Consider the following 14,645-nt stretch of genomic DNA (forward strand, 5'->3'; position numbering starts at 1 on the left):
TATTGTAGTGTTAACAGTTCTCTGTACTACATACGGCTTCCTGTTAATATAAGGCCAATCTTCCACGTTTATTATTTCAAAGTTAAGTTAGAGTTTAGTTCTAATTTTATATTCTTACGTTTAGACCACAAGTAGTGGGTCTTTGTATTCCGAAGTACGGAAATTATTGTAAATAGAGAAAAATAAAGGGTTTTGTATACCCTTCTTGTGTATCCTGTCTACTTACCACAGTTATTGAACATAGCTTTAGTAAGCTCTTTGTTCCGAGTCAGGTTCCTCAATGTTCCCCAAGCAAGTAAGGAGAAACACTGAACCTGATAAGATTAATTGATAAAGTATCATTTGAGATTAAAAAGATGTGAATACTTTTTTAATAATATAAAATTTTATTTGAAACTCATAAAGTAATTATTGAACTAAAAGGAAAAAAATAATTATCTTTAATTTAATGGGAACAAGAGATTAAATTTCCTTTACTAAATTCATCTATAATTTTATGTGACGAATACTGAAAGCGTGGCATGTAATCAAATGCCACGCATTAAAATTAAAATTAAAATCTCTTAATGTCAAAAGCATAAGCCATTATTTTTATAAGTTTATCAAGGGGCACCCAAACGCTTTTTCTGTACGCGCTATAAAATTGTATATGAATTTTATAAAGAGAATTATTAATCTTTTGTTCCTGTTATATTATATGATACATTATTTTCGCCTGTTCATTTATTAATTATTTTAAGTTAATTATTAATTTTTCTCCATGATGTTTCTACAAGAAACGCTCGTTTGAAATAAAATTTGAAAAAAATACCAATTAAAAACTTATATTTCAATTTCTTTTAAAGAAAGGATTTACATCATTCTAGAATTAGAAAGAAGTATACGCAAATACCAATTGTTTGAAAATATTTATTGGAATACAATGCATAAAAAAATTTAAAATCGTAATGTACAATTTTTACACGTGCGTAGGAATTTGATGTGTTTAAAATGATCTTGCACAAATTTCATAGTTTTATATGCTTTGGAATCCTGGAATCTTAGACATCAGGCTTCTGTTAAATTCTCAGATTACTTCACAGAGTGTCAAATTAAGTCCGCAGACATCCTGAAATGAAAGGAAATAAGCATTAAATTTAACTATAACAGAGAAGAGTAAATAATAATTTAATTTTATTTACGAAAACATATAGTTGAGCTATCACAATAATATGACATGAAGATTTATCTGTTTTAGCACGGTAAACTGCAAATTCCTAACCGAGAATGAGGTCCCATATCCCCAAATATCAACCCTATTCGTTTTCGTGCATTCAAATCCCGATTTACCAAAGTCAACGATTAATTCAAAGCCGCGCTGAATCCGAGGGAAGCTACAAAATTCAATATTCAGAACAAACAGAAACCATGATAAACAACCGAAGAATAGTCATGACTGTAAATAAAGAAGTCATCTATCACATTAAAATAAAACTTCTCATTCTTTCCGTTTTTTCATTTTTAGTAGACAGTTTTGTTTCACGCTGATGGTTTGTGATGGCAGTTTTCCATCGTGCAACAATAAGCAAACTTAATATTTTTTAGACAGGGTCTGGTTCATTCGCCGTAAATAAATTAGCAGTTAACAGTACTGTAAAAAGTATGACAAGAGAATGTAAAATTTATATATATATTTTTACACTATTTACTATGATATTTTCAAGAATTTTTTTCAAAAAACTGAGGCTGTGAGAACGCGCAGATAACTGAAACTGACAATATGGCTTGCGATATGGTATCATTTTCTTTAAAACAATACAATAGGCAATAATTGCAAGCATATATTCAAATATTAATAATTATTTAAGTATTTAAATAAATACATTTAATATACCCATTCAAAACAAATCAAAGTGATTTTGAACAATTCTAGGGAAATACATTCTACATTTGCTTGAAATGGAATACCCAAGCAAAGAAGTTTGATGAAGATAATTCATAGTTTCGTCTTGGTGTAACAAAGTTTAAGCGTCAACCATGATTTCGTTTTAATGTTTTCAGTATTCTTTTCGTTTATATTCAGAAAATATAAGGCTCTTTTTCTTGGTTTTCGTTTAAATGGGAATAAGTATGCGAAAATTAGAAGATTTAATTCCATTCAATGATTGAAAAAATAAAGCAGTTACAAATAGTTAAGTTTTGCTTTTAAAAAGAGAAAATAATCTCGAAGAACTATTCGATTTTGAACGCTTTTGCTTAGACTTTGTAACTTAATTTTTACTTGAATTTAAGGGAAAATTTGTTTTAAGTCTTTACGTTAATAATATTCAACATACTTAACTATTTTATGCTATAACGATTGTTGACTGTAAAATCACAGAACAATATATACAAGTAAAACCATTAGAGAAAACATTTATAGCTAAAGAACATAACATACGGCTTTATAACATTTTTTAACCAATTACGTCAGCGAATGTGAATTTTTAAAAAGAATTACCCGACAGCCTGATTGTGACGGACAATCTCAAATTTTAATGTAGGCTTTCGCTTTAGTATATATCTTCGACAATTTACCGGATATAATAGTTCGAGATGAATTTTTAAAATGTTGGTCGACATAATGGTGGTATTTCCCTGAAATCACATCATAGTAATGCAAAAATAGTTTTAAGACACTTGAAAATTTTCAGCAATAACGCAAGAAAAGAAATTGGAATTGAAAACAAAATAGATAAAAATTTTCCCTCCATTCTCAGCATAGTCGTGTTTCTTTTAAATCTGTACATTAATAATTGAATTATGTTTGCGGTTACCAAAAAAGAAATGAAACAACTCAACGTATACTTTCCGCAACAAATACGTGAGGAAACTTGAAAAAACCCAGCTTGAACAAACCTCGACTCTTTGAAGGTTATGATAATCAGGAAATATAATACTGCTCAATCGTGAGAGTTAAGATAGTCTGTTAAAGCAGTGACCTCAAACTGGTGGCCTGCAGGCTTCGTGTACCCCTCGAATATATTTCTAGTAAACTTATTAGCATTATCAGAAAATTAATTTCTGTGGCAAGAAACTAAAGAAGAGTTTAAGTTTTTAATGATTTTGAGTCTGATTTTACATGATTTTCATTACCATTAAAAGTGAACGAAAGACTTTTAGAAAGCAGAAAAAATCTACAAATGGAGCTAATTAATTTACAGTGTGATCTTATTTAAAGCTCTGATGATACAGATTTTATTAGCCATTTTCCGTACTTGTCAAAAGAAAAATAAATACCTTTGATTTTTGCAATGAGAATAATCTCTTTGTTTGGAAATATATTTGTGAACAGTTTTTCTCGCAGCTGAATATTAGTAAACGTAAAGAACTAACCAATGAGCATCTATCATTCGTGATACAGTTAATTTCTAGTTACTTTTCTTCAACGTTATCAAAATCGAAACACGATGAGGTGTTATAGCTGAAAAGTTGTAATACGAAATAAAGAAGTTTATAATTATTTACATATAAATATATGTACTTTTTCTGTATTCATCGAAGAAAAAACTAATTAACAAAAGGAAGATTATAGACAGTTATTCACACTCAAGGTTCTACTGCTGTAAGTTTTCATAATTTGTCTATTTTTAGTTTAAGTAAGTCAAGGTTATAAGCGATTAATTCAATACACTAGAATTATTTGAAATAAATATCAGTCTGAAATTTTAATATTTAATTATCAATGCTTTTGTACAAAGTGCAACCAACAGAAATTTCTTGCAGATACCAACCTTTAGATTTCAGACAGAAAATAAAAATAATTTTGAATTGTTTGCTTTGCTTTATTATTATTACTATCGATGTATGGTTTGATAAACGTTAAGTAAATGAAATTAAAGGTTGAGTTAAAAATTTGTTTTGTTCAAAATCCTTTTCATTTTGGCAAAAGAAAAAAAATCGGTTCGACGGTTTCTTTTGGATTGTACATTCGGCTCGCATGCAGTTTGATTTACGGGCCACTGGGTTAAATAAAACAAAGATTTCTTAAAGAAATGACACACGGTGAGTAGATATTTGGTAAAATGTTTTAGGATGTAATGAATATTGAATACTTGACTCTTTTGCTATTTTTATTAGTACACGAGAGTGGAGGAAGGCTTTTAGTCCAAAAGGGCTTTGTCCCTGAAGGACTATTGTTTTCGTTTTGCGTTGAATCACTCTGAATGTTCGTTTCACTTTTCAAACTGTTGCCACCAAATGTTAGAGTCCTGCATTATATTTGAAGAAATTAAATAATGAAAAATCTGCATAAATGTATGTGTATTTCTCGCATTGTGATAAAACAACGGTACATAGAGCCATCGATTTTTGAACGACGTAATCCTCCTACGAATATGGGCATGTGGAAGACCAAATTTGAAATTTGGAATTTGTTTCATATTTTGTAAAACTTTAACGAATTTTTGAGTAACAAACTCAAAGATTTTAAAGCGAGCAATGGCAACACTCTACGGGCACTTTTTATCTCCAACGCGCGGAACTGTGTATCGGAAATTCTAAAGATATGCTCATTTTGAAATTATTTTGCGACATTGCTGTTGAACTGAATTTCATGGTTTAAATGCAAAGAACATGATATTTAACAAATAAAAGTAACACACAAAATGTTAATAAAAGCCTCTTTGGACGTAATTTAAAATATGAAACCTTTCAGATTTTTTTTATAATTATTATCATTTTTCATTTAATTCAATAAATTGATACACGTTTACAAGAAAGTTCATACATAAAGATTACAAGAAATTCTTTCACTGTGAGCTGATATAAATAAGTGATCAGAAGAAAACCGTTTGAATAGTCTACATCTTAAACTTGATTATGGAAGAGTGTCTGAAATTCGTAGGTAACATACACAATTTTAGTCAGATAGGAAACACCAGTCTAGCCTCGAAACTCATTCACATAGCTTGCGAAAGAATGTTATCAAGGAAAAAGAAGAGTTTCTTATGTTAGAAGGACCTACACGTGTTGCAAATGTACTAGGTATCCACAAAAATGTTAGCTGTTTTGGACTTATGTTAGTTAAAGCCTTCTGAAATACAAATTCATTCAGAGAAAGAATCCCTGTCTATGTTAATCAACTACTTCCAATGTGATACAAAGTCATATATGTCTTTATAATTAAACCACTCATTCTTTGGGCCGAAAAGTATCTAAACAATGTTCTGCAACTGGCTTTTGCCAACAAAAGCCTCATTTAATAAATGGTTGTCTAGAGCCCTAAACAAGTGATATTTATTGGCGAAAGCTCTAAAGAACATGGACTGGTGTCTCTAAAATGTTTTTAGTTACTTTTGCCACAGGACGGCGAGCATTGTGATGAAGACAAACGACCAACTTTCTCATTCAACAATGTTGGCTCCTTCTTTGAAAAAATGCAATGACTTCTGTCAAGCTATTGACACTCCTGAAGAGTTTTGTCTTCAGGGTGTCAGCTTCTATCGCACCCCTCAAAATATCGTTATCAGCGGTCGTTTATCTGTTTACTGCGCTATTTTGCTTCGAATGAAATGTCACCGCTTTGGAAAATGGGCAACGACCTCGCCGGGAATTGAACCATGAACCTCTGGAATACGCGCCCAACGTGCAGACCACTACACTACGAAGACATGCTAAGAAGGCGGGAGAAATACCTTATAACGTGAATTGAAACGTCTTCTTATTTGGCTGCAACAGTTAGCTTGATTCATTATATATGAACATAATCCAAGCCAAGTATTTAACAACCTTAATTACTCTACTGATTTCCGCTTGAAAATTTAATTACCCTCCTCGAGCTTCAAGCAATAAACGAGCTATAACTCACCAATGGCGATATGATTTCTAATCAGTGGTAGTTTAACTTGCATTTAAATCCTGGTGAATGAACTGGCCGCTTGGATACTAGCACATGTGTAACTTGCATATGAACCAGTTTAAATCTGAAAGTGTTAAGTCACTTGATTATCAGTGAAGTTATTTATGTTTATTATGTTATGAAGTACTCTTTTTGTTTACTTATATTTTCAGAAATAATACACTTTTAGAGGCAGCCGCTATAAGATACTTCCCTGCATTTACTACCGATATATACTTCGTGCTTCTACTATTATTCCCAGGGTGTTGAGTTCAGTTATCAATGTTATACAAACTTCAAAGAATTATGCCGCCTTTATATATTCGAAAACATCATTCAGTCACGTTTTCGTACTCGAACAATTGTACGAAAACGTGACTGAATGATACGAAATACAATATTCATAATTCGCTGTCAGATAATTATTCTTCGAAAAATAGATTCTTTTGGAAATTAAGATTTCCTTTCCATACTTTAAATCTATAGTATTTTAAAAGATGATCCATTTGGAATTCTTCAGAAGATTTAACTTGAGTGTCAGTTTCTAAGTACGAAATACAGCAAAATAAAAAAATGTAGAAATTTTTTCCAGAAACTAATATTTTTTAGACCACGTGAGTTCCCTATTGAGAAGACAATATATTATACACACTTGCTATACGACAGGTGCAAATGAGCACAGTGGAAACCATTGACTTGCTAGTTGCTGTGGCTGCAGTTTTCCCAATCGCATCGCTACTGGACAGTAGAAAACTGGAAGCATGCCATCTGACCCCATGAATCGAGATCTCAACTGCTGTAGGTGAATAGCAGAATCTATTAGTGGTGTAAACAACGCGAAAAGCCGCATCTCTTGTGTCACACAGGCGTTTTATAGGCCGGTGGTGGCGGTATATATGGCTAGGGCATCTTTACGTTGCCCTCTTTGGATCCTTTCTTCACGCTGGGCGGAGTTCTGATGATCTGGGACTGCTTTAGCATTGCTAGACGATACCATCATCCCTTTTTAAGCACCTCCATCGAGCCTTTTCCTTTGCATCATACTCTTTTTATCCGTGAAAAAGTGGTGAACCGACACATTATGAAACAATTTGTATAAAAATAAGTTTTTAGAATTCCGGATGTCCGGCCACTTTACTTGAATGCGATGTAAGTTGAATGGACATTTTATATTACAAAATAACTATACTTTTCCATAGGAAGAGGCTTAGATTAGTTACTTAAACCAGATAGGATGTAACAGGAATGAGATATTTTTTCATTAAATAATGTTAAAAATAATCAAAGCATTTTGTCTTACCTTATCCCTCAAACTCTACCACCAGTATTTCCCATATCCGTAGTAAGGCCAGTAATAGTATGGATATTTCCCATAGTACGGCCAATAGTAAGAAGATGGGTAGTAGTAGTAATAAGGCCAACTCTTGCCGTAATAATGAGGATAATATCCACCGTAGTAAGACTTTGCACCAGCCAGAACCGTGACCAAAAGAGCGAAGAATAAGATGAGCAACTGAAAAGACATGAGTTATTTATTATTTAATTATGTAATAATTAACAAAAATCTTACGTTTCAAATTTCATGAAGTCTGGATTTTAATTCTTGATGATCAAGTGGAAAACAGAAGCTGCCGTTTTTTAATTCATATTCAATTCTTCATATATGTTAAGTACTGGACGTCTTGATAAGTCTCAAGACATAAAGTTAGTTAATTAGAATTTAGCATGTTTATTTTTGAGCCATTTAAGATGTTCGGCTAGGTCAGTTTATATATCGAGTCATTTGAAATTAAGCATTCTACTAATGTTTGTGGAATGCAGATGGATCATGGTCATATGGCAAGAATCGGGTTAACTGAGTAGGATCGGGTTAACTGAGTAGGAAGCTAAACTAATTAGGAGAAAAATTAGTCATTTTATCTTTTCCGTTAAGGGAGGAAGTTACACATAATTCTCGGTTTTACGGCAGTGCAATGTTCATATTAATCCTATCACAAGTTGATTTGTGAAAGCTATCTGTCTAATGGAAGAAATGCCTTTCTCAATGATTTTCTAAGGAAAACGCTTTCTTCCCGTTGCACATGGAGGAGGGGATGAAAACGCTTACAGCAACTGTTTAAATCTACGTAATGGGGTTCGAAGCCGGGTCGAGATATTATTGTTTATTGGGGTTTTATCTAGTCGACTAATAGGCAGGCTATCGGAAGCTGGAGAAAATGAAATTAAAATGGGTACTTACTGAAAATCCCGTCGACCAACAAGAGACGGCGCCAATAGCGCCAGAAAAAAAAAAAAAAAAAAAAAAAATTACTAAATACAAGAAAAAAAGGTCTGTTGCTTTTTTTTCTTTTAAATTTATTATATTATCATTTATTTATATTGAATTTTTCATTAAAAATTTTCATTATTTTTTATTAAGAGGATATATTGTAAAAGCAATTATTTCATGTTATGGAATTAGTTATGGAATAACTTTGTAAATATTCAACAGCATGCTCTTCTGTATTTGGCAGGTCCCAAATTTTTATCATTTATTTTTTCGAAAATGCGTAATAGAGATAAAAAAAGGAGTATTTACTCAAGAATAATAATTAACCGTGTAATCAAGGTTACATCAAACCCGGCGTGTATGAAGATTTTTCCATTTTTGGCGAAAAATCGCGTATTTTGGCGTCTTTTCTTTAATAGGCAAAAATGGTCCACGGGTTTTTCCGTAAATATCTTAAAATGCAGTTAAAACCAGATTTCTATGATAAAAAAACTGTGCATGCCTAAGGTTTATTTTAATTAACACGTTGTTTCTTATGTTGAACCCTTTCTGAACTTCGTTTTCATCTACTGCACCAGAAAACGCCACTTAAAGAGACAATCTAAGTCTAGAAACTTAGGCTTAAAGCGTAGTAATTCTGTTTTCTTCCTGCTCGAGTGCTGATTGTTGGCGAGCTAACGCTTCACTAACAATTGCTAGAGATGGCGCATTAATAGAGGACCAGTTCCTTAATGTTAAATATTATGATTTGGAAACATCGATTATCTATTTCAATAACGAATATCTAATTTAAATTTTTTATTGTTTTTAATTGAAACTTCAGGCTGAAATACCGTTAGATATGTTAGTTGCTTTTACTATCATGCGTTGTTATTCGTTTGCGTTCATACCATAATTACGAGACAAAAGCTAGAGGGGAAGAAAATGACCTTGAAGTGCCTAATCTAAAGTAACGGACTGTAGTCTAATAGGTTGAGTCAGTAGTTAGATTAAATGCAATTTAAGTTAACCTTATATATTTCATATAAATTATTCACTTATTATTTCTTCTTCTATAAATGGGAATACAGAAAGCACATCCAGAAAATTCGAAAGTGATTCAATCGCCAAGCGTTTGGAGCACATGAGAATGAGGGAAATTTATTAAACATTTCGCCTTTTAAAGTCATCAGGACGCAGAGGACAATAACTTGTTGCTTTCCTTGACATTGAAAATCGCAGTTTATTCTCTGCTGTGACTGATGTGAAAGACTTACGCTTGGCTGATCAGATTCATGCATATTTCACTCGCAATCATTAATAAACTTGCTGAAATTTATGTTCTTTACATAATATTTTGCAACTGTTGCATAAAGCAATAATTTTTCGCAATTATTGCATAAAACAAGCGCTGACACTATTGTCGTCCCTCTCCTCCTACACGCAGAAAAGCAAATTGCATTTCTTTTCAGATACAGAAATGCTGGAAAGCGAATTTGCGTAATAGTGGGAACTCTTACACGCATATTCCTTTTGCTTGAATAAACGCGCGTTTTCTGACGACAAAATTCATTATATTTTTAATAAGTTTCATTCATTATATTTTCAATGAAATGCTGTGCAATTTCACAAAAGATAGTAGAATTATTACTCCAAAGAGGCAATTTGCCCAGAAGGACTATTAATTTCGTTTTGGCATTTTGCGTCGATTCACGATAAGCGTTGTTTCACTTTTCAAATTGTTGCCACCAAATAGTATCGCCCTGTATTATATTTAAAGAAATTAAATAATGAAGAATCTGCATTGAATGCATGTATGTTTCTTTCATTGTAATAAAACAATGGTACCTAGAGCCATCAAAATTTGAATAACGTAATCTTCCATAGAACATGGGCATGTAAAAGCCCTAATTTGAATTTGAAATATGTTTTATTATAGATTTCATATTTTGTAACACTTCAACGAAGTTTTGATTAACAAACTAAACGATTTCAAAGCGAGCAATGGCAACACTGTTCGGGTGGGGGACGAAACATTTTTATCTCCAACGCGCGAGACTCTGTAAGGAAATTCTAAAGATATATTCTTTTAAAAATTATTTTGAGATATTCCTGTTGAACTGAATTTTATGGTTTGAGTACGTAGAGCAAGGATGTCAAACTCGCGGCCCACAAATATTTTTGCGGCCCGGCCAATATATCGGCAAATAATAATATATAATAATAAAATAACATATCGAAGAAGAAAAATGAAATGTTTACTGCTAAGTAATTAACGATAACTTATTCAGTATTGTTAGATTACTCACAGCAAGCTGACACACACACTACTTAAATTGCAAATGTGTGTGAGTAGCTTGCGTTCAGCTAACTTCGGCTTTTGGGGGACACGTGCATTCAGAACTTGTACGCATCCCCCGATAGCCGAATGTGGCCGAACTCATGGTCTCAGTTTTCCAATAATAGTTTTGTACGATATATTGGTGCCTGCATGTGCATGCACTTTGCTTTATTATTAATTATTACTTAATTCATACGGATTTCATAGTTATTTATTTAGTTAGTTTTTTTTTTAAATTTAAAATTGTAATTAGATTTGCTTCATGTTGCCTTAGCAACGCAGACGATTTTTGAAAAGACAGCTGCGTTAGAAGGTTAAAAATAGAACAACGTGTGCATTTAATACCTAATAAATAAATATCTCGTAATTGCTGTTGCCATCCACAAAAATCCAGATATTTATAGATGTTTCCAGTATATTCGAGAAATTAATTATAAAGCTTATAAAAGCCGAGAACAAACAACTCATCTCAGTAGTAGCTGTAGTTCTAGCGAACTGTTTGTTTACTTAATGCTGTGATTGATTTGTAGCGATTTCGCTGTGAGATAGAATTAGTTTCTTTGTTTTGAATTGATTTTTGCTAAACGTTTGACATTTTGTAATATTGTTAGAATATTTTTGAAGAAATATTTCAGCATTTTGATTTATCTCTTGCGGAAAGAATAAATTTTTGTTAACTTTTTAACGTTAATCGTGTTTATTCCAGCCCTTTGTATTCAGTATGTCTATATCAAAATAAAGTGGTAGTAAAATTAAACAAAAAATCGCTGACGAACATAGAATATTCCAAGTAAAATGGGAATTAGAATATTTGTGCTGTGAAATAAAAGATAAAATAATATGCTTGATATGTAATAATACTATTAATGTACCAAAGTTATATAATATTAAACGTCATTACGAACAACACAAATCGAAATATAACAATTACGAAGGATTAATGAGAGAAGAAAAGTTGAAAGAGTTCAAGTTAGGAGTGAAAAAGCAACAGTCCATGTTTAGTAAAGTATTGCAAGAAAGTGAAGCAGCGGTACATGCAAGCTACGTCTTGTCCGAGTTGACAGCTAAACATTCGAAACCTTTTACTGACGGTGATTTCATCAAGGAATGCCTAATGAAAGCTGGAGAAATTGTTTGTCCTGGAAATGTGAAGGCTTTTCAATCAATTTCATTGTCTCGAAATACAGTTGTGGAAAGAGTTACTGATTTAGCCGCGAATTTAAGTGATCAGATCAAAGCAAAATCATCTAGTTTCGAAAGTTTCTCCATTGCCTGTGACGAGAGCACGGACATTAGTGGCAAAGCTCAATTAGCAGTGTTTCTTCGTTCTTGTGACAAGAATTTTAACATTTTTGAGGAATTACTGGAACTAATACCGATGCCTGGTACTACTACAGGAGAAGATATATTTACTTGTGTTTTTGGACTTCTGCAGAAATACAATCTACCTTTGGCAAAATTAAATTCTGTAGCTACAGATGGCGCTCCATCAATGACCGGGAAAAACAAGGGCTTCGTAGCATTACTAAGAAAAAAACTTAGTGAAATTCACGGTTCAAACATTCATCATATGCATTGTATTATACATCAAGAAGTTCTATGCACGAAAGTAATAAATATGGAGACTGTTTTGTCATATATAAAAAAGTTATAAATTTTATAAGATCTCGAGTTTTAAATCAACGTCAATTCACTGCTTTCTTAAGTGAGTTAGATAGTGAATATTCGGGTTTGTCCTACTATACCGAAGTACGTTGGTTATTTTGCTCCAAGATTCTCAAACAATTCTGGGATTTGAAAGAAGAAATATGCCAGTTTTTAAAAACGAAAAATCAAGACGTAAGTTTGTTTTACGATCCGATATGGATACAAGATTTATCTTTCTTGGTTGATATAACCAAACACTTAACCGATTTAAATTTATCGTTACAAGGAAAAGATCATATCATTACGAACATGTTTGACATAATTAAAGCATTCAAATGTTAACTAGTTCTTTGGGAAAAACAACTTAAAAATGAAGATTTGACGCCCTTCCCGACGTGCAGCATGAACAAATCAAGTTTAGATGATACTTGTTCGTATCAAAAATTGCAAATTTAACAACTGAATTTGAAACGAGGTTTAATGATTTTAGTTCCCTCGAAGACATTTTTTTTTTTTTTTTTTTTGTTTTCTTCGATTTTCTCAATAAGTATTGACTCAGTACCCAGCCATATGCAAATGGAGGTGATCGAGATTCAATGCAACTCAAATTTGAAAGCAAAATTCATTGAAGTGGGCGTGCCTGAATTTTACAAATATTTACCAGCCAGGTTTGAAAATACTCGAAAATTCGCATATGAAATTATTTCCATGTTTGGTAGCACTTATCGGTGCGAGCAGTTATTTTCAGTCATGAAAGGTAATAAGTCTCCTATTAGAAACCGTATTAATGATGCTCACCTTGGGTTAGCGTTGAAAGTTATCACTGCAAACAAAATTTCTCCCGAAATAGGAATGATAATAGCAGAGAAGAGATGTCAAATATCAGGACGTAAACATTAAATTTTTCTTGTTCTTTTCTATATAAATATATATATATATGTTTATTATTGTATTATTCGAAATAAATCTACGTTTCTATGAATATTGATTTTTTTTTGCGGCTCGCCTAAAGTTAAACCTTGTTTGTTTAATTAAGACACAATAACACGCCGAATAAATACTAATTCAGAAGTCAAACAACAAAAAAACAAGATTGTTCTTGTTTGTTTGGCCCAAGTGTACCTATGAGTTGGACATCCCTGACGTAGAGTATGATATTAAATAAATAAAGGTAACACACAAAACGTTAAAAAAACGCATCTTTGAACGTAATTTAAAATCTGATACCTATCAGTTTTATATATACATTTTTGCTAGGTTATTTTAGCATATTTCTACTCTTTTTAAAAATGCTAAACATACTTAAAATTGTAAATAAAAAATTCTTTATTTTATTTGAAATTTCTTCAAAATTTTTAACCTACTATTAGCTGCGTGGTTAAGAAAATTGTACTTTGGCAACTTAATAAGTGATCGAATCTCGATAAATGGGTTGGCTGCGTTGGTTTTTCCGTAATTGTCCACATGTGTGATGTAAACACAAGCCATTTGCTCTTTGAAAATCCTCGAAAAGGTATTCCTTTTCTTAAAGGAACAGCCCTTAAATACTTTTCATATTCACACAAAAGATATCACATAAAAGATATTGGCGATTTAAAAGATTCATCGCAAGCTTCCGTGTATGAGTCGAGAGTGTTTAGCAAATTCATTTTGCTGATGGGCTTTTAGACGAATTCCAAATAATACCCAAGTAATTCTTTCCCCAAAATCCCCTTCTGTAATAACGCGGTAATACTACTTTTTAGTTAACCAAGAAAGGCGATGTTAAGTTTTAAAATAAATATAAAAAAGACAACTTTTAAAGATATAAGGTATTTTTTGGAAGCAGGAGATATTGAAAATTAGCAAAGCCTTCGCCGGGAATTGAACCACGGACCTCTGGAATACGCGACCAGCATGCAGACCACTACACCACGAAGGCACGCTAAGAAGGTGGGAGAAATACCTTATAAACTGGTCTCAGTTTTTCCATCACAGAAGTTCGGCTTTGCTACAGTAGCAAGCTTCAGTACTGGCTTATAGCTATTTCGTAACATTATTTGCATAAATTAAAATTTAAAAATATTTCCGTTTATTGAATTTTCTTGCTGGTTATTATTTTATAATTCTAAACTAAGAAAAATTTTTAAAATAACAAAAATGAGTAAATAATAACGTATTTAGAGCGTTTGGAAACTTACAAATTACTTGTGTGAAAATTCTTTATGCCAGTTGTAATAAAATTATAATTTAAAGAATGTTACACACTAGTTAATTGATGAAAGAATATTGCAAATGGTATTTAAGAGTACATAATCAACCTCGAATTGTTCTAATTTATTTATTAAGCGAAGTTTGAAATTAAATATCACGGTCTGTTTTTGTGGTATAGGAGTCAAACTATTTTAGATTTTTAAACATTAAGTAGCGGAACGAAGGAAGGTACACTACAGAGGGGAGATAAAAAAAGGACATTTCTATATCTCCCGTTCTACTGGGCCGATTCATGAAATTCAACTTGCGTTTTTCATTTCACGAAAGCACGACTTAGGATATTTATTAGATTTATGTAT

General features: G+C 32.1%; 1 long non-coding RNA gene across 4 annotated transcripts in view; it reads right to left on the bottom strand.

Annotated features, from left to right (window-relative positions):
- Nucleotides 1-891: 891 nt before the first annotated feature.
- LOC118203648 (uncharacterized) overlaps nucleotides 892-14,645 on the bottom strand; it is a 266,369-nt gene continuing 252,615 nt past the window's right edge. For all 4 annotated transcript variants that reach the window (XR_015040019.1, XR_015040020.1, XR_015040021.1 and 1 more), the window contains exons 2-3: nucleotides 7,158-7,370; nucleotides 892-1,108 (exon numbers count right to left, since the gene is read on the bottom strand). This is a non-coding gene — a long non-coding RNA (uncharacterized LOC118203648). The remainder of the gene's footprint in view (nucleotides 1,109-7,157; nucleotides 7,371-14,645) is intronic.

Source organism: Stegodyphus dumicola, chromosome 3 (genome assembly GCF_044657685.1).
Source record: "Stegodyphus dumicola isolate Sdum_Otavi_A_Nest chromosome 3, ASM4465768v1".
In the NCBI taxonomy this organism is placed as follows: Eukaryota; Metazoa; Arthropoda; class Arachnida; order Araneae; family Eresidae; genus Stegodyphus; species Stegodyphus dumicola.